A 20,905-nucleotide genomic window follows, 5' to 3' on the forward strand; every position below is an offset into this window, starting at 1 on the left:
TACCTAGTGCTGGGAATTTTTACTGGCATTATATTTGAGCCCCCTGAAAATCCTGTGAAGTAAGTATTTTCTGTGACAGATGTGGGGATGAAGATTCAGAGGCTTGGAATACCCAGCTGGTGAGATGTAAAGGTCAGAGCTAGTTACCGACCAGCTCTGGGACACTGTTGTGGGAGAAGTAGGAAGACGTGAATGAAGGGATGGGCTGGGTCGGTGACCTAGATCCGCTGTGATGGCAGGGCCCATTAGCTCGCAGCAGGCTAGGAGTGAGCAGAAGGTGGGTGGTTTCACTGTGGGTGGGAGTCTTCAGGGACGAAAAGGAAGGAGGGGTCATTCTCAGCCAGAGCCTGGGGAAGGTTGGAACGCCTGCCTCACACACCTGAGAGGGCTCCCATGAGCAACACTGACATGTCCATATTCTTCTGCCAGGCCTGCAGGCTAGGGCTCAGGAGTGTGGTCCAGATCCCAAGCCTTTTAGAATTCCAAAGAGGGAGAGGGCAATGAGGTCAGGAAAGGCCTTTACAGAGGTGATGCAATTGAGGGACGTTAACAGACGGGAAGCATTATGGGGTTTGGTTCAGCCCCCTTCCAATAAAGTGGGTGTGTTCTTGGTGTCAGGATCATCTGGGCAGCTTTTTCAAAACACCACTGTGTGATTCCTCTCCTCCGACCAAGGAAGTCCAATTTAATCCTCAGGATTGGGAGTGGAGGGGTACATATTTTGAAACAATGCCCTGGGGAATTCTGATAGGGTCCCATGCATCCCTCATCCACTTTTCATTGGTATGGAGTCAAAAAATAAAACATAACCCAAGAGACTGACTCAGGCAGAAGAGCCAGTGGAGGGCTCATTTCTGGTGAAGTTTGCAAAAGTGTGGGGAGACTGGTGGCAAGGGTTGCAGCAAGGTGGCAGTCGGAAACAGCATGGGGTAATTAAAATGGGCCATCAAGAAGGAGCTGGAATGCTGGGCTGGAGACTTTAAACCTGAAGCTGTTTGAAAAAGGAAACTATTTATGTATTCACCTGTTCAATAAATATCTATTGAGCACCTACTGTGTGCCGGGCACTGTGTTATGTGCTGGCTGTAGAGCAGAGAACAAAAAGTCCTTTCCTTATCAAGCTTAGATTCTGGTAGGGGTAGTATAGAGTGATCAGTCAATCCTAGTTTGCCTGGGACTTTCTGGATTTCAGCACCGAAAGTCCCTCGGCCCAGGAATCCCCTAGGCAAACCAAGATAGTTGGTTCCTTAGGAGATGGAGTGTGTGTGTGTTGGGGCGGGGGGTGGGGGTGGGCGTTGCTAAGGGTCATGATGAAAAATAAAGCAGGGTAAGAGGGATAAAGAAGAATGTTACTTTAGAGAGGGCAGTCAGGGAGGATTTCTCTGCAGCAATCTGAATAAAATGAGAGAGAGAACCGTGTACATATCTCATGGTGGGTTGCAGAGGGGTGACTATTTCTAGCTGATAGAAGCACCACCTAAGGGCCCTGTGGTGGAAACATGATGGGCATAGATGGGGAACAGCAAGTTGGTGGAGAGGTTGAGAAGAAGGGACAGAAGCAGAGAAGGGCCAGATAGAGCGAGCCACGTTGAGGACCCAGGATCATATTCCGAATGTGATGGGAGCCACTGGAGGGTTGAGAACAGAGGCATGACCTAATTAGTCAGAAGGTGGGGGAATAAGAGTGGAAGCAGGAGGAGCATTTAGGAAGCAATTTCATTCAGAAGTCTTGAAGAGTTTCCTCTCAAAATGTTTGGTCAGAGAAAGAGCAGGATACAGTGCCATTCAAGTAAATTAGCCTGCTATCAGACCGGGCTGGGCAGGATTGGGCTGACCCAGGCTACCCTGCAGTGATGGCACCAGGTATGAAGAGAAGGAAACATCTAGAGTTGTTTTGGAGATGGACTTGGCAGAAGTTGGTGGGGCAAGATTTACAAGGGAGATTAAGGAGATTCCTTTGAAGGAATCAAAGATGATTTCTAGCTAATCTTTCCCAGGCTAGTGTTCCAGGTTTGAATTTCTCCCTTGGGTTTTCCAGATCTAAACTTCATGGAAAAGAATGTGGTATATACTCTTTTCTACTAGAATGAGGAAGGTTCCATGATACTGTAGCAAGAGCAGGAACTTGGGATCATACAGACCAAGGCTCACACCCCAGCTCCACCACAGACAAGCCACATCTAAGGCAGCTCATCGAAGTTCTGGGGACCTCAGTGTACCTTCTGGTAAAATGGGAATAATGATGCCTGCTGACAGGGTTGGAAGCACTGAATGAGGTCACACCCATGAAGAACCTAGTTCAGGACATGGCGAGCCCTCAGTCTGGGTTCATCCTCTCCCCCTGGTTGCACCCTTGGAGTTCAGTATGTATGCCTACACACTTTCAGAAGAGATCAGTATCTTATATGCCATTCCATGCTCTTTGCTCCCTTCCCTCTCCCCAGCCCACTTATTCCATAAACACATTTCTGTGTAGTGGCAGGGCCCGGCCGGTCATCACTTGGTCCCTCTTCTTCATCCTCACTGACACTGCCTCTGTGCAAATCCACCTTTCCTTTCCCTTGGGCGGCTGCAGAAACCTCCCTGGTCTCACCCTCCCACTCCCACTCTCTCATCCTTCAGGCCCTGCACATCATCTGCAGGGTAAAATCTAAACAGCGAGCAGCCCCTTGCACAGTCCACTTGCCTCTGCCCACTTTCCCATATTCTGACCTCCCTGATCTCCCCCCCACCACCTTTGGTCTGCCCTCCATCCTCCACCCCCGCCAAGTGCACAGCTTCATTCTTAGTGCTCTTGTGGTACTTTGCACCTACTGCCACTTATCTCTCCATTATTTCTGTACAAAAGGGCTATGGTATTTTGTGCAGGGGTTCAGAGTTCTTGCTCTGCAGCTACCCACTCTCCATTTCAACCCCAGCCCTGTTACTTACCAGCTGAGCCTAATGAGTAGGGATTAATTTAATGAGTAGGGATGATATTTCTCTATACTGGAATAGTCGAGCAAGTTATTTCATCATTGTGCTTCAAGGATAATAACAATACCCACCTCACAGGTTGTTGTGAATAGTAAGAGTTAATACAGCTAAAGCACTTAAATAGTACCTCCTACATTGTAAGCCCTTAAGACACATTGCCTGTAATTATTACATCTATCTTCCTGAGCTTGAGTTCCATGAAGGATGACACTAGATGTAATTCTCTTCTTAAAAATTCTTCTATCTCCTCCTAATAGTCACTCAGATGTTTGTTGAACAAAGACATAAGCAAATCTTCTTTGAAAGACTTTGTTCCCCCTCTTTACTGAGCTCTTTTTTGACTGCAACATTTGGGCTATGTCCAAACCTTTGTTAATAAAAAATGCTGTTATTAATATTTTTGTAAACCTTTTATCTTCATTTCTGTTACTTCCTTGTAATATATTTCCCAAAGTGGAATTATCTGTTAACGAAAGGAACAATTCCATAGCTTGTATACATATTTACAGAATGTTCTTCAGGAAGACTTGTGCATTAACAACTTAAACAGGCAACTGGTGAGATTATGGTTTTATTTTTGTGTAGCAGAACATTATGCAGTCACTAAATACCATATTTCTCCACAACAGCCTTGCTGGGCTTTTATCGTGTCCATTTGGTTTTGCTAGTTGAATAGGTGGGTAGTGATACATTAATGTCACTTTAATTTGCATTTTTAATGAGCCTCGCCACTTTTGCAGATGGTGATTTACTACATTTATTATAAAATGTGCAAACGTTTGATTCATTCCCCTAGATTGCTTATGGAATATAATTAGATACTGGTCATACATATTTGAATCTATATATTTTTATCAATTACTATCAATATATTTTGGACGGGAAGATCCTATTGTTTATATTTAGCATAGGTATTAAATATATATTTTATGGGGCGCCTGGGTGGCTCAGTCGGTTAGACATCTGACTTTGGCTCAGGTCATGATCTCCCAGTTTCAGGTCATGATCTTCCGGTTTGTGAGTTCAAGCCCTGCGCTGGTCTCTGTGCTGACAGCTCAAAGCCTGGAGCCTGCTTTGGATTCTGTGTCTCCCTCTCTTTCTTTGTCCTTCCCCACTCTCTCTCTCTCTCTCTCAAAAGTAAATAAGTAACCTTAAAAATAACTATATATTTTATGTTCTGCTGTATTTTGTTTGTTTAACTTCATCTATTTTGTCGCTATCAATGGCATCCATTAAGTAAAACAGTAGAATGTTAGGGGTTGGAGAAACTTTACTGTCATGATTCTTTTGATGTCATGAATCTTTTGATGAATCACGATTTGGAGGGTCCCAGAATCTGACTTAATTAATGCCACAAAATTGTCATTTTTTAGTAGCTGAAACCGAATTTTCTCCTGTAGTTGGGGTGAATAGAATGTTTTCTGTTTTTTTTTTTTTTTTTTTAAATGCCAGATACTCCTGTATAGGATGGGATTTGCTTGGGCCATGAGACATGTATATGTAATGTTAAACTGCTCAGAGCATGAGCACTGTTTGTTTAACACCTTCTGTCATCTATGTATTATACTCTGAATGTGTGTGTACGTCTGTGTTGATGGATGACTGGTAAGAAGAAAAGCAAAAGACAGACAGAGAAAGGGAGAGAACCTTTCACTCCTCTCCTCAAAAGTCCTTCTTTTTTTTTTTTTTTAAATGTTGATTTATCTATTTTGAGAGAGAAAGAGAGAGAGGGAGAGCATGAGCAGGGGAGGGGTAGAGAGAGAGAGAAGGAGAGACAGAATCCCAAGCAGGCTCACACTGTCAGCACAGAGCCAGATGCGGGGCTCCAACACATGAACCATGAGATCATGACCTGCACTGAAACCAAGAGTCGGATACTTAACCAACTGAGCTACCCAGGCGCCCCTCAAAAGTCCTTCTAAATAGCAGTCCATTTGCTCTGCTATGTATCTACAATGATAATTATCACAAGGCTTCTCATACAGTGAAAAATTAGAAATAACTTAAATGCCTAATGATTAGGAGTTAGTTTTATGGTGCTTCCATAGAGTGGACCACTACAAAGCATTATAAATCACACTGTAAAAGAATATTTAATGACATACTTAGATATACATAATCTATTGGTAAAATTTTGAAAAGTGAACAATAATTTTAAAAGGTCTAAATAGAGTTTTATAGCATGCTCATGAATTGGAAAACTCAGTATTAAAATATCAGTCTTTTCCAAATTAACCTATAGATCTAATGGATTCCTAATGAAAATCTCAACTACTTTTTTCTTGGGAGTGGGGAGGTGGTGGTCAAAGTTGACAAACTGTCCCTAAAATGTATATGGAAATGAAAAGAATTCAAAATAGATAAGAAAATCTTGAAGAGAAAGAACAAATTTGGTGGGTTTTACTATCAGATTGAAAGATGCAATATAAAATTACAGTCATTAAGATAATGTGGTATTGGTGTGAGAATAGACAAACTAGTAGAAGAGAGTATAGAGCCCAGGAACAGACTTACATGTATATGGTGGGGGAGAATGGTCTTTTCAATAAATGATTCTGGAGCAATTGGATATTTTAATTGGAAAAAAATGAGCTTTGACTTCTACTTCACACTATACACAAAGAGTTAACTGGAGATGGATCAGAGACCTAAATGCTAAAACAACAAAGCTTCTGAAGAAAGCATAGGGGACTTTCTTCAAGACCTTGGGGCAGTCAAAGACTTCTTAAACAGGATACAGAAAACATTAACCATAAAATGAAAGATTGATTAAGTAGGACATCATTAAAATTAAAAATTTTTGTGAAAGGGCAAGTCATAGACTGAGAGAAGATATATATATATATATCTTATGTGTATATCTGTATATATGTATACATATATATACGTGTGTATATATAGAGAGAGAATATACATATATAGAGAGAATATATAAAGAGAAATGATAAATTTTATATACATATGAACATATATAGTATACATAAATCCAACAAAGAACTTGAATTCTATAAACCAATAAGAAAAAGGCAAACAAGGGGCACCTTGGTGGCTCAGTCAGTTGAGCATCTGACTCTTGATTTTAGCTCAGGTCATGATCCCAGGGTTGTCGGATCAAGTCCTGTGTTGGAATCTGTACTGAACATGGAGACTGCTTAAGATTCTCTCTCCTGCTGCCTCTCTTTGCCACTTGCACTCTCTCTCTCTAAATAAAAGAAGAAGAAGAAGAAGAAGAAGAAGAAGAAGAAGAGGAGGAGGAAAAGAAGAAAAAGGCAAAAAACCCAACTTAAAAAGTGGGCAAAAGATTTGAAAAGAAAAAAAAGAAAAGAAAAAGGCAAACAACCCAATTTAAAAATGGGCAAAAGATTTGAACAAGCATTTCACAAAAGAGGATGTCACATAACTTTCTGAGAAAGTGCTCAACTTCATCAGTCATTGGAGAAATGCAAATGAAAACCATAATAAGGTATCAAGTCACACTCTTCAGGATGGCTAAAATTAAAAAAAACTAAGACTATCAAGTGCTTGTGAGGGTATATATTAGAACTCTCACATGTTGCTGATGGGACCATAAAATGGTACAATCAGTTTAGAAAACTGGCACATCTACAAAAGCCAGATCTGACTATCCAATGACTTAGTAATTCCATTCCTGGATTATACCCAACAGAAGTGAGTACGTGTGATTTCTAAAATATATGGACAAAATGTCCACGGCAGTTTTATTTTTAATAATAAAAATTTGGAAACAAGCTAAATATCCTTCAACAAGGGAACTGATAAATTATAGTATACTAACATGGTGGAATTTTATACAGTAAAAACAAACAAAAAGTCAATCCACTGCTACATGTAGTAATACAGATGCACCTCAAAGATATTATAATGAATGAAAAAAGGAAGACAAAAAGTATTTACTGTATGATTCCATTTATATGGAATTCAAAAACAGGTAAAGCTAATCAAAAGTAATACAAGTCAATATAGTTTACCTATGGGGTTCAGGGACACTGACTGGTAAGTGGCAAGTTAAGAATTTTCTGGAGTGCTGGAGTGTCCTTTATGATGCCGAGGTGGTGGTGAAACAAGTATGAACTTAGGTAAAAACGTACCAGGGCACCTGGGTGGCTCAGTCGGTTAAGCGGTTAAGCAACCGATTCTTGTTTTCTGCTCAGGTCATGATCTCTCAGTTGGTGAGTTGGAGCTCCGAGTTGGGCTCTGCTCTGGCAGCTTGGAGCCTGCTTGGGATCCTCTCTCTCCCTCTCTCTCTGCCCTTTCCCTGCTTGCGTGCTTTCTCTCTCTCAAAATAAATAAACTTTAAAAAAGAGAGAAAAATGTATCAGTATGCATATGAAAGATCAGTATGCCTTACTCTTTATGTATATATTACACTTCAATAAAGAGTATTACAGGACATTTTAATTTTCTTCTTTTTGCTATGTGTTCTAAATGTTCTCACCTTTTTCTCAGCTATATTTTCCAAAAAGTCTAAAGTGAAGTCATGATACATTGTAAGGAGAGGAAAAATAGAAGTTATTTTTAAAAAGCTAGAGCTGAATCTCAGCTACCTATCCAGATTTAGTGCCTTAAGCCCTGGACCCAGCTAAAAATAGCTCAGGGTCTTGCCAGCCTGTGACCCGGGAGCTGGACAATGTTTAGCAGACCCAGCACGCGAGTGAAATGGGGTGGAGTCAAGTGGAGCCTCCAGGGTGTGGTAGGCGTGGCTCTCCTAGCAGGCTGTTTAGGCATTATTTGTCATCAGCAACTGGCTGTTTCTTCTGCTGCAGACCAACAGCAGAGTGTAGGCTCAGTTTACTGCGGAGTGGAAATGAAAGGGAGGAACAAGAACCCATCCTGATTAGAAGGGGGAGAGGTCCAGCGCTGTAAGCAGATTGCACATAAAGGAAGTCAGAGTAGCTAAGCCAGGGTATGCCTTCCTTTGCTCTTCACCAGGTTAGACTTTTAATTTTTGTTTTGGAAAAGATGTATTCATCTGTCTACAACTCAGTTTTTTAAAACAATTTTTTTAATGTTTATTTATTTTTGAGAGAGAGAGAGAGAGAGCTAGGGAGGGGCAGAGAAAGAGGGAGACACAATCCAAAGCAGGCTCCAGGCTCTGAGCTGTCAGCACAGAACCCAACACAGGGCTCGAACCCATGAACCCACCAACCCACGAACGGAGCCGTGAGATTATGACCTGAGCAGAAGTAGGACGCTTAACCAACTGAACCACCCACGCGCCCTGTGTACAGCTCTGTGTTAAATGTTAGGCTTAAGTTTGAGGAAATCAGTTGCAGAGCTATTGAGATTGTAATGATGAGAAGCTCCCTGAATGGTTTTGCTGCTGCATCAGCTTAACCTGAAGAATTGACTTCGTTTAACCTCTTCCTTTAATGTGCCCATCTCAAATGCAGGAACGACTAGTAATTATCCGTGTCACAGGGATGTTTTGCAGCTTAATTAATGTTTATAACCGGCTCTGAAGTATTCAGATGAAGAGAGAGTTGATAGGAATGGTGCCATGCTAGGTTTCATTTACAAACTATGACAAGTTGCAAAAGTAGTACGTGGTACTGGGCTTCCAAGGTGCCAGCGTGGTGTCTCCAAGATTCTACCTCGCCTGATCGCAATCGCTGTCACTCAGCCCATATGACTCAGGAGGAATCTCTTTCTACATTTTGTTGATTTGTTAAAGGACAGTGTAACTATGACAGTAATTCATAACAAGTGACCCCATTTAGGGAGATGACTTGAAACAAGTTGGGATGTTGCTGTTACCAGTCGACAGAAATGTTAGCCCCAAAGGAAGATGGAATTGAACTTTTAAGACAGGGCTAGGGTATGCCAAACTCTGAGATCAAATACAAGCTTTAAGTCAAACACTGTGGATGCCATAAGAAACCTTCCCCCCAAAGACTCCATCCTGCTGCATGATTTGAAATGGCTTAGGATACTATCTTTTCCATCCTTAAGAAGCAGAAACCCTGAAATCTCATCTATGAAAAACAATCTGGGAGATACTACTAAGATTCTGTCAAGAGCACAATCGTCCTTAAAATGATAGCCAGTAAACTTGGCTTTGCTTGATTAAAAAACTTAAGTCTGTGATCAAACAGGAATGTAGTGGGCTGAATAATGACAGTGAAGATGGTAACTGATGGTGGTAATAATAACAGCAAGCATGTATTGAGGGCTTACTAGGTGCCAGACACTGTTCTAAGAGCTTTGCCTGTCTTGACTCACTTGATCTGGGCAATAGTCCTAGAAGATAAGACCTGTTATCACCTCTATTTTACAGACAAATAAACTGAGGCTTGGTGAAGTTAAGTAACTAACTTGCCTAAGGTTATATAGCTTTGCAGCTAGCAGTGTTTCCAAAACATCAGTGTGCTAAAAAACAAAAACAAAAACAAAAACAAAAACAAAAAATCAGCGTGCTTACAGTTCCCTGGAAAGCTAGTTAAAATGAATATTCCCAACCCAAGACCAGAGATTTTGATTCAGAAGTGTGGGATAGGGCCTGGAAAAATACATTTCTAATAAACTCCCAACGCAAATTTACTGTAGGTGGCCTTTTGAGCATCCTTTGAAATAGTGGCCCAGGCTTAGAAAAATGAGAGGCTGGGAGTCAGCCTTTTCCAGTGTTTCTCCAGTCCTGGCCTTCCCCGTCTAGCTGAATAGTAGATCATTTGCCCAGCTGGGACTATATGTCCTTATAGTGAAAAAAGACTGTATCAGGCTGCCATTGCTTAATGAAAATAGCCTTTCAAAACATCCAACTTGATTCGTTCATTTTCCATATTTGACATTTAACCTTTCTGACTTTAATTTGATTTCTTAACAGATTTTCCTACCAGGAAGAGTATGTGTTGACCAACAGACATGGATTTCTAACTCTCACAGTTAATAAATAAATGGTGTTGTAATTTATTTTTTAATTTTACTTTCAAATTTTTATTTAAATTCCAGTTAGTTAACATACAGTGTAATATTAGTTTCAGGAGTAGAGTTCATCACTTACATATAATATCCAGTGCTCATCACAAGTGCCCTCCTTAATACTTATCACCCATCTAGCCCATCCCCCACCCACCTCCCTTCCATCAACCTTCTGTTTGTTCTCTATCATCTCATGGTTTGCTTCTCTCTCTCCCTCTCCCTCTCTCTTTCTTTGGTTGTACTTTTTTAATCGACCTATTATAACTCTAATTAATGTGAATCAATTCTCTCCTGAATGAACTGAGAATAATAGTTTATGAATCTGTAAACCTCAGGGCCAACATACCTTTTGAAGCCTTATTTATCCTTTCCTTAACACACACACATCACTGAGCTGGAAGATTCATTTTGAGACTGAGAATGTTGACACATCCAACTCTTCAAAAGGGTAAGTTTATCAAGTTTAACAAAACAATTCACAAAAAGTCATTCATATGGCTTTCATCTTACAATTCCTCAGAAATCATTCATATACTCTTCTATCCTTGGCTTTTAAACACGCATGACCTCTGAGATACTGAAGGGCATGATGATGAATTTTCTACATCCTTGTCCTTTCGCTCTGCTCAAATGTCATTTTTCAGATTTGGAACACGTATCACCTGGTAAATCTGGAAAAGACACACAAATGAGCTTGGCCAGAAACAATACTGTGGAGACTGAACCAACCCATATTATACACCCACTTTTCCTTATGATATATTTTTAAAATAGAGCAAAAACATGAGGCAGTGTAAAGCAGTTATAGTTTCCATGGTCCCTCTCCATGAGGAAATCATCAAGGTATTTGCTCCTGCATGCTTTCCACATCCTATGCTCTGGATAAGACTTATTGCCACCCGCCTCCTTGCTGGCCACACTCCAGCTCTACTACCTTTCTCTTCCCACACTCACCAAACTTGTTCCACCCCCTTTGTCCCTTACCTGTGATGTTCTTTACCCACTTCTTGCTATGATTGGCTCCTCTGTCTCTCAGGTCTCAGCTTTAACATGGCCCTTCGGAGAGGCCTTCACTGCTAACCCCTCTAAAGCAGTCACTATTACATTACTTGGTCTTATTCTCTGTACAGCACTTATCGGTTGTTGATATTTTTCTTGTTTATTTGTTCTTTTATAGTCTGTCTCCCTCAATTAGATGTAAGCCCCATTGGGTCAAGAATCTTCTATTAGATCATATTTTCACTTTTATATCCACAGTGCTCAAAACTATGCCTAACACAGGAGAGATGTTTTGGGAGGAAAAAAAGGAAGACAGTGGGGAGAGCCATGTCTGATCTGAGGCTGATTCTGATTGTCAGGGGTGTCCACTTGGCTATTTCTTTGCTTAAGAGTGAAATATTTTTATCTACTTCCTTTGGAAATAAATTAGAGATCTTAAAGATGTGTTGACTTTATTGTATAAGACTATTTAACAGATTTAAAAAAAACAGATTTATTACCCTGAGAGTCTTTGCTAGATATTTGTCATCATTAGCTCAGTCTCAGTAGTTATTACAATATGAAATCAGAAAAAACTGCTTCAGTGCTTGAATTCAGGACGTTAAGTTTCAAAGTATAATAAAAACTTATACTAAAAGGCTTTCTTTCCAAAGAGCTCAAAGATACCTTGTTGGCAATCAATTGGGGAATAGTAAAGTATCTTCCCATATAAATAGGAAATGAGGGTGCCTTCTAAAAGTTAAATCAGTAAAACACATGGGGCGCCGGGGTGGCTCAGTTGGTTAAGCATTTGGTTTCGGCTCAGGTCATGATCTCTCTATTTGTGGGTTCGAGCCCTGCGTTGGGCTCTGTGCTGACACCTCAGAGCCTTGAGCCTGCTTCGGATTCTGTGTCTCCCTCTCTCTCTGCCCCTCCCCCATGCATGCTCTGTCTCTTTCTCAAAAATAAACATTAAATTTTTTTTTAATTTAAATCAGTAACACACACACACACACACACACAGATTATAAATTGACTGAAGGAGTAAATGATAGATAACCAGTGTGTAACTGGAGACTTTGGAAACACCTATAACTACAGCCAAGGTGACATGGGAATAATCTCAAGGATGGCAAGCACCAGAATGTAACTCTTAATTTAAAAAGTATATAGCTAATCACCTGTTTGGAGAAAGCCTGGATGAATAGAGATGGTGAGCAGAGATGCTATCAGCCAATCTTGGAAAATCTAAGCCTAAGAAGCCAGAAGTTGAGAGTACCTTCCCAAATTCTGTTCAGGGGATAGGGGAAAAGGAGCCTTGGCCCAAGGACTTGAGCTCTCAGGTGTCTGTGGCAAATGATAAATCATCTACCTACCTCTCCTTATTCAGAGTTCATGCTCTAAGTACAAAATTTAAATGAGTTTGCTCCCTGTCCACAGGGATCTGCTGATACGAGGGTCCATCTGATAGCTGGTTGCATTTATCATTATTTTTTAAAGTAAGCTCCAGGCCCAATGTGGGTCTTGAACTCACAACCTTGAGATCAAGGGTCCTACGCTCTACCGACTGAGCCTGCCAGGCACCCCCAAAATGGAATACACTTCAATTCTGTCTATATAGCAGTCTCTGTGAACTTGGATTAGTGTGAGTCTACCCCTCAGATAAAGTTTGAGTGCAGAGTGACTTATGTTGGCTCCCTACCGCATGGCAGAGAATGGACCAGAGTTTATACAGCCCGTGACAGGCTGGCTCTGAGAAGACAAGGGCTGACCTAAGCTCGGTTCTTTCTCTCAAATTCACCAGTGCTATAACTCATGTTCCGAGGAGATATTGAGTGACAGAAAGATGAGAGGCCAGGAGTGTATTCCAGCTGGACACATCCTCAAGAACTGCAAGGCTTTAGCAGAGGAGCCACAAGTGCCACATTCTGGTTCCTGGGGTGACAAACTTTTCCTGTAAAGGACCAGATAATGAACACTTTAGACTTTGCTCATTGAGGAGACAAGTGAGCCCAGAAAGGGAACGTGGACTGGAGGGGCCAGACAAGAACTGTTGCCTCCTAGAACACTTGGGAGAACTAGGGTTACCAGAACTAAAGGCGGGGGTGGGTAAGAGCAAGATGAGGTTTTCTAGAGAAAACTAAGGAGAAAGTGCCCTTGGCCAGGAATGTGATGAGCTCAGGTAATTAATTGGTGGAAAATACCAAATCCAAGGGATTTCTGAGACATCTTATAAAGGTCTCAAAGCTACACACACACCCTTTTGTGGATCTGTAACTGATTGGTTCTGCTGGGTTCTGTCAGTTCTCTACTATTTATATGGGTAAAGGGATCTGCCCCTCCCCCCCAAGCTTGGATAACACACCTCAATTGCACCCCAGTGAATGAATGGACATCATGTTGAAACACAATCCTCCAGCTACAATTGAATATCTATACTGCGTGCCTGGGTGGCTTCAGTCAGTTAACCGTCTAACTCTTGATTTCAGCTTGGGTCATGAGATTGAACTCTATGTCAAGCTCTGCACTGGTGGCAATGAGCCTGCTTGGGATTCTCTCTCACTCTCTCTCTCTGCCCCTCCCCTGCTCATGCACACACTTTCTCCCTCTCTCTCAAACATAAGATAAACATTAAAAAAAAAAACACGATAGAATATCTGTTTCCTTGATGGGGGGGGGCAAGATTTAATTAACCAACTTTTCTGTTTGGGGTTAAGTATAGGGACAGTCTAAATATATTTTTTTCCATGATAGCTTTTTCATTGTATATTTTATTCTTGGGAACTTAAATCACTTTTTTTTTTTTAATTCTCTATGCTGTACTTTTTATCCCTGTGACTTATTCATTCCATAACTGGAAGCCTGAACCTCCTACTTCCTTTCACCCTTTTGCCCATTTCCCTACCCACCTCCCCTCTGGAATCTATAAATAAATTCTGCATTTAGAGCATGAAATCTGAGTAAGAAGAGGTAGGTAGGTGATTTATCAAATTCAAAATATGCAGATGAACATATAAGTGTAATTGACCAGAGGGCAAACCAGGATCACAGAGCATTTGGGGAGTTGGTGGCAGAAACGTAAATGGAACCTGGGTTCCGGGTTCTAATCTGTTGTCACTCTACTGCCGTGATTCTCAAATGCTGCAATGGATAGGATGAGTGGAAGCAGATTTTCAAGCTATGTAGTTTGAAAAAAACTCTTACCCCTCCTTACCCCCGGTTGACATCCAATGATCTACAATTCATCTTCTGTTGCTTTGGATCTTCTTGACACCTCTTCAAATAAAATTTAAAAAGCCGAACCAAACCAAAACAAACATGAGTTTTATAACTCAAGCTGGAGAATGGTTCTCCTTATTTAGAAGCAGCCAACAGAAGAGCTATAAAGAACAGAATGATTCCTGAATCAGCAAACCTCACAAGTTTGGATGATGCAAAACCAAGAGACTGTGGCTGGGATCATTCTCATTCACTGGCAAGAAGCCGCCCGATAAATCACAAGATAGAACCATTTTAAGGCCTCTCTCTTCTAAAATAGGAGAGGGGAGTGTGTCAGACTTGTATTTATTCCGAAAGGAATGAAGACAAGTAAATTCGTTTAGAATTTCAATCTGTGGCAAGTAAGTAACTTGAATAAGATGACAAAACTATTCTCCACCAAATGAGGGTGAATTGAAGGTGCATTGCACCTGCAAAACATGCTCGTATCAACACCCCTCCTGCCAGAAGCAAAAGGTAACTGTGGGGCTTTAGGTAGGGTAATAACACCAGGAAAACTTTAACAGGAACCTGGAAAACACTAGGGCTGATCCTGGCATCAGCATTCTAGAAGTACTGTGGCTGTATCAGTATAGCTATTAAACACCTTATCTGAAATAATATGAAACCCAGAGTCATCAAGTAGAATCATGTACATTTTAGAGTTTGAATGGACCCTAGAGAAGTTATCCGGATGGAGAAACTGAATCCCTCCTCTGATCTCAAAGTATTCCCACTGAGTATCCCCAGTATCCCCACTGAATCCTCTAAACTGGGCTCCTTGACCACAGGGACTATATTTTTTTTTTCATCTTTGAATTCCTAATGCTTAGCACAGTGTGTAGCACTTCATAAGTATTCAATATTGTTTGCTAAACCAATCAGAAGGAGCAAAAGTGTAAATCCTAGGGCGATAGGAAACACAAATAGAGAGGGAAAATCCTTCTCTGATCTCTTAGGGAACGGTGGGGCAAAATCACCCAAAAAAACAACGGTGATCTTGACCTCAGTGTGTGTCTTTTTTTAGGTGAACACCCCAAGTCACATTAGCATTTGCTAGACTGCCCAGAGCTATCACTTCTATCGTTGCTGCTAACAATGTGGCTTGCTTATTTTGTCTTATTCGAGTATTAGAATGAGTTCATTCACAATTAAGTCTCCTGCTTTAATTATGGCAAAGATAAAAATTGGGCAGACAAGTGATTTTCATTCAAGGATCTCAGACGTGTTTCACTTTTGAAACCTGAGGTATTAAGGGAACATCAAAACAGCATTGTTGGAAGTTAAAGGTACAGGTTATCTCCTCGTGGAAAAAGATTAAATGTAATTCTATCTACTTTATGATTACAATGGTTCATCAGATTTGGTAACTGCTGGGAAACAATCATATCTTTTCTGTATCTAAATTATTTGGTTCTTTTCTCTGAAAAGACTGAAAATACTATGAACCCTTAATTTCAATGACACAAAGAATTGTGCATTGCATATTTATAAGTCAGCCACAGGACAAAGGGAAGCAATAAAGAATTAAATATTACATTCTCTTAAGAAGTATTTTTTATCAGTATTATGTAAATATCTTTGTGCTTTTCCATTTTCTCTTTGAAACCAAGTAACCCTATGACATTTCAAGCTGAAATAACTACACATGCAATTTTTATGTACAGACTACGATGACTTTTTTTAGAACCAAGTGTAATTAACCACACATGGCATATTATTCATTGTCCTATGACCTTTGTTATTTAATTTCATACTCCGAAAATGTTTGTTTCTAAATTTAGTCAGGAAAATGAGGGACTGTCATGATTGCTGTGTTGGCTGTATATTACTGTGGATTATACCTAGAAGGGTTTTCAAATGTGGAAGTTTAAAAAATATATATTGTTGGGGTGCCTGGGTGGCTCAGTTGGTTGATCGTCCCACTTCAGCTCAGGTCATGATCTCATGGTTTGTGGGTTGGAGCCCCACGATGCACTCTGTGCTGACAGCTCAGAGCCTAGAGACTGCCTTGGGTTCTGTGTCTCCCTGTCTCTTTACCCCTCCCCTGCTCACACACTGTCTCTTTCTCTCTCTCTCAAAAATAAATAAACATTAAATATATCTATTTATCTATATAGATATAGATATAGATATATGTATAAAATTTGCCTATTTTGGCATGAGAAAGGTTTAACAAAGTGGTAATTTGGATTTACAGAGAGACTCCCCATCCAAGGTCCAAAAAAAATTCTAAGTTGCAGGCACTGCAAAGGACAGTGCCTGGTGGGGTCAAAGAGAGGAGCCCGTCTATTGCTATAGAGGCCCAAAACCAGTGGCTGTTGATGTCCCTGAAACGCACCATTGCACTCTTTCACTGTCCCTCCTCTCACATTGCCTCCAGAGACCATGATGTGGCTGGTCTAGATCTGGAGTAAAGAAAAAAAATTTTTTTAAGTTGTACAATCCCTTCTTTCAAACAAAAATAAAGCCAAAGCCAAGAACACAACCTACACTAGATATCAGGCGACAACGAGCTGCTGTGGCTGATGTGTGTTTTGGGGAGTGAGGGTCAGACACAGCTCAATGGAACCAAGGGATGCATGGAATGGAATTTCGGAATCACTGCTCCAGTGTGCTGCCACCAGAAGTCAGGTCACCTTCCCGCTCTATGTGGCTGCCACTGCCCAGGCCAGAGCCACATGTGTGGTGGGACAAGTTGTGCCTGTGCTTGGTGCCCAGACAAGGGAGCTGCGGAGGGCTAAAATCCAGGCCTGGCTCCCCTTGCCAAATTCAGCTCCCTGGCTCAGGGCTGCTTCTGCAAGGAGGAAAGGGCTCTTTTCATGTTTCATTTGCCTGAAGGGGATTCGGTTTTCTTCCTAGCACAAAAGTCTTAGGAGCTGGCAAGGCCCAGGCCCAAGGCTGAGCATGCTCTAAAAGAGTTTCTGATCCCACTCCTGTCTTGATCTTTCTGGCCTGTGTGTCCTTGGGATTGTAGTACCCCCACTAGGGTGAGGAGCCCCCAAAATAGCACCAAAGAGGGGTATCTCCCTGGGAATCAAGTCCTGAGCAGGAGGCTATCTCTTAGTCCCGATCTCCGCCAGCTGCCCCCCCTCACCTCCACTGTGAAGTGGGGTGGGAGGCTCCTAATGGCCCCTGCCACCAGCACTGGAAAGTGTGAGTGAGTTCCTGCTTTTCCTCTCCCTCTTCCTCCCTTCTCACCACTCCTTCACCCCAAAGGAAGAGTCACAAACCTTCCCCATCTCCAAGGTTGTGGGGGCATGTTTCATTTTCCCTCTCTGGTGAATTTTAAGTGTGCTCAAAGAATTATGACCACCCAATGGAATTCCTGAAATTTTTATTTTTATTTTCGGAGAGAAAGGCATAGATTCAAGCGTTCCTTTCAAGTCCCCAATGCATCCTTTATATTTGCCTGGGTAACTTGGACCACTCAAGAAGCAGGCCAGGTCAGGGCACAGACAGAGGTCCACATACCCTATGTCCATACATTTAAAAGTTGTAAAGAAAGCTAAAAGACGTTAAGTAAAATGTGTCGTAGCTTTCTGTCTTGACAAATCAATGATGAAATCCGAAAATGTTTACAAAGCTCTGGTCTTTAAAACAAACAAACAAACAAACAAACAAACAAAAAAACAAAGCTTTGGTCTTTGTATGATGAAAATTGGCAATATACCAAAGATGAGTACATTCAGTTATTTTGCACATGTTTGGATGAGCTAGCCACATTTTGTATGAATAACAAAAGACATAAATAATTCACAAATCATTCACTTATTCTACAACATCTGCTTTATTTTCTTCATTTCAGCAAAACCATTAATTGTGCTGTTACATAAAGATTTTCATGTCATTTGTGTTCCATTGACAGTCATAACAGATGAAAAACAAAGTGCAATTGTTCTCAAAATGTTTAAAAATTTGAGTATACTTTTACCAAAATGTAAATTAAAGTGAATGGAAATTTTGAAGTTGTAATTACTTTGTATATTTTCAAAAGTTATTATTTTAAAATATTCATATTATCTATTAAAATTAAAAGGCAAAATAAAAATACATGAAAACAACATTTTAAGTAAAAATTGTTTAAATAGAGTTGAACTTTAAAAAAAAAATTTTTTTTAACGTTTATTTATTTTTGAGACAGAGAGAGACAGAGCATGAATGGGGGAGGGGCAGAGAGAGAGGGAGACACAGAATCAGAAACAGGCTCCAGGCTCTGAGCCATCAGCCCAGAGCCTGACGCAGGGCTCGAACTCACGGACCGCGAGATCGTGACCTGGCTGAAGTCGGACGCTTAACCGACTGCACCACCCAGGCGCCCCTAGAGTTGAACTTTTCAATTTAGCTCTGAAGAGTTGTTAAATCTTACTAAATACATTTATATACATATTAAATTATTGCCATCCTAATGTTTAATACCCAGTTGTCAATATAAAGAATCAGCATTCTGTTTCATGCGTGCTACAGCTACATTTATATATTTATATTTGAGGAGTAATACGAACTGTTTGCTGTTGCAAAATGTCCTCAGTCCCTGTGTACAACTGTTGCGAGTACGATGTAATTCTCAAAGTACCACCAGGACTGTGAGATAAAGGGAAGCAAGAATAGGGATGCTCAGCATTGCTGGGTAATGATACTTCGTTATGCAAGAGTCTATTGCATTCATACTCTTTGAGAGAAAGGATTTGACAACTTAATTAATTTGTCTTTTCTTACCTAGGAGCTTCCACTGCTCAAATCTTTCCAAAGCAATTTTTATTTCTAAGATCACGAGCAACACAGCCCATGAACCTTCTTTTGTTTTGAAGACAGAGGGCAAGAGAGGTCCAGCAGTGTTTCTGGGAGTCCTGGATGGTATTATCTCAAGAACAAATGTTTAGGGTCAGGGAGCTCCCTGGGCCAGTGTGGCGTGCTGGATCTCAAGGGCCAGAGGCACCCCTATTCCCCTATTCCTTCTGATCAATCTGGTGTGTGTGGGGTAGACATGTGGTACAAGTGAGGGGGCTCTGTTGTCTGGGTATCAGGATGGTGCTGTCTGGAGGGTTGGGAGAAATCATCTTAAAAAATACTTCCAGCATCAGAATTCAGAAGCAGATGAATTTATATGGTAGAGATCCTGCTATAACAAGCAAATTACAAATAACAGTTGTGCTCAAACTTTACTTCCCATTTTGGGGAGAGTAGTTCTTTTTTTTTTTCTTTTTCCTTATCTTTTCTCCTTCTTCTTTTTTACCTTCCCTTCCCTTCCTTTCCCCTTTCCTTTTCATTCTCTCCTTTTCTTTTCTCTCTCCACTCAACTCCCCTCCCCCTCCCTCCACAACGCATTGCCAGCCTGAATCTAAACAGGTCTGGGATCTACCAGTCAATTTGCATTCTGAGCTTTGTATCAGATTCCTTCCTTCCTTCCTTCCTTCCTCCCTCCCTCCCTCCCTCCCTCCTTCCTTTCTTCTTTTTAGTTACCATCTTATTGAGATATAATTCACATACTGTACACTTTATCCATTTCAAGTATATACATCAATTATTTCTGTACGTTCACAGAGTTGTGCAACCATCATCGCAATCAACTTTAGGACATTTTCATTATCCCAAAAGAAAACTCCGTTGCCACTTGTAGACACTCCTTATTTCCCCCCTCTTTTGCCTTCACTCCTTGGCCCCAGACAATCACTAATCTACTTTTGTCTTTATAGATTTGCCTGTTATAGCCATTTCGTATAATTGGCATCTTACCATATATGATCTTTGTGACTAGCTTCTTTCACTTATAATGTTTTCAAGGTCCACCCATGTTATAGCAGCTGTCAGTCAGGATTTCATTCCTTTTTGTTGTTGAATAATATTCCATTGTGTGGATAGACCATATTTTATTTGTCCATTCATCAGTTGATGGACATTTGAATTGTTTCCACTTTTTGGCTATGATGGGTCAGACTGCTATGAACATTTGCATACAAGTTTTTTGTGTGGACATAAATTTTCATTTCTCTTTGGTGTGTACCTAGGAGTGGAATTGCTGGGTCATATGGTGACTCTATGTTTAACTTTTGAGGAATTGCCAGACTGTTTTCCAAAGAGGCTGCACCATTTTACATTCCCACTGGCCATGCATGAAGGTTCCAAGTTCTCCATGTCCTTGCTAACATTTTTTACTGTCTGTCTTTTTTAGGATTTTGGCCATCCTAGTTGGTGGAAAGTGGTATCTCAATGTGACTTTGATTTATATTTCTCTAATGGCTAATGACATTGATAGTTCTTTTTAAGTGGCTTTTCCTGATGAGAAAGAACAGAAGTCTTTGTGAACGCCATCACTCAGTGCCTTGCTCATGGTAGTTAGATAGAAATCAGCTCATAGGACAAATGTGTTAGAAGGGACCTTCGACCCAGGGCAGGCTCCTGCTTTACAACACAGCTCACCTGCTGTGCTGAATGTTTACTACTTCCACTGTCAGAAAGTCCTGATCTTTAATGAGAACTGCTTTTTTTAAATCTGAAACTGAGTCACTGAGAACTATTTTTCTTAAATCTGAAACTGAGTCACTGAGACTTAGTCACTGAGTCTAGCTTTGCTCTCTGAAGCAAAGCAAGCTTTTGTCTTCATCCCAGCACCCTTCTCCTTCACTGGACTAAATCCCTCTACGTATTTGTAAGGACAAGTGTCTGCAGTCCACTAAGTTGTTACCTTGTTTCCTTTGCCTTTTGAGTTAATGAATGCAGCCTGAGGCTGGGATGCAGACTAGGCCACACTGCCAGG

Source organism: Prionailurus viverrinus, chromosome A3 (genome assembly GCF_022837055.1).
Source record: "Prionailurus viverrinus isolate Anna chromosome A3, UM_Priviv_1.0, whole genome shotgun sequence".
Taxonomy (NCBI): Eukaryota; Metazoa; Chordata; class Mammalia; order Carnivora; family Felidae; genus Prionailurus; species Prionailurus viverrinus.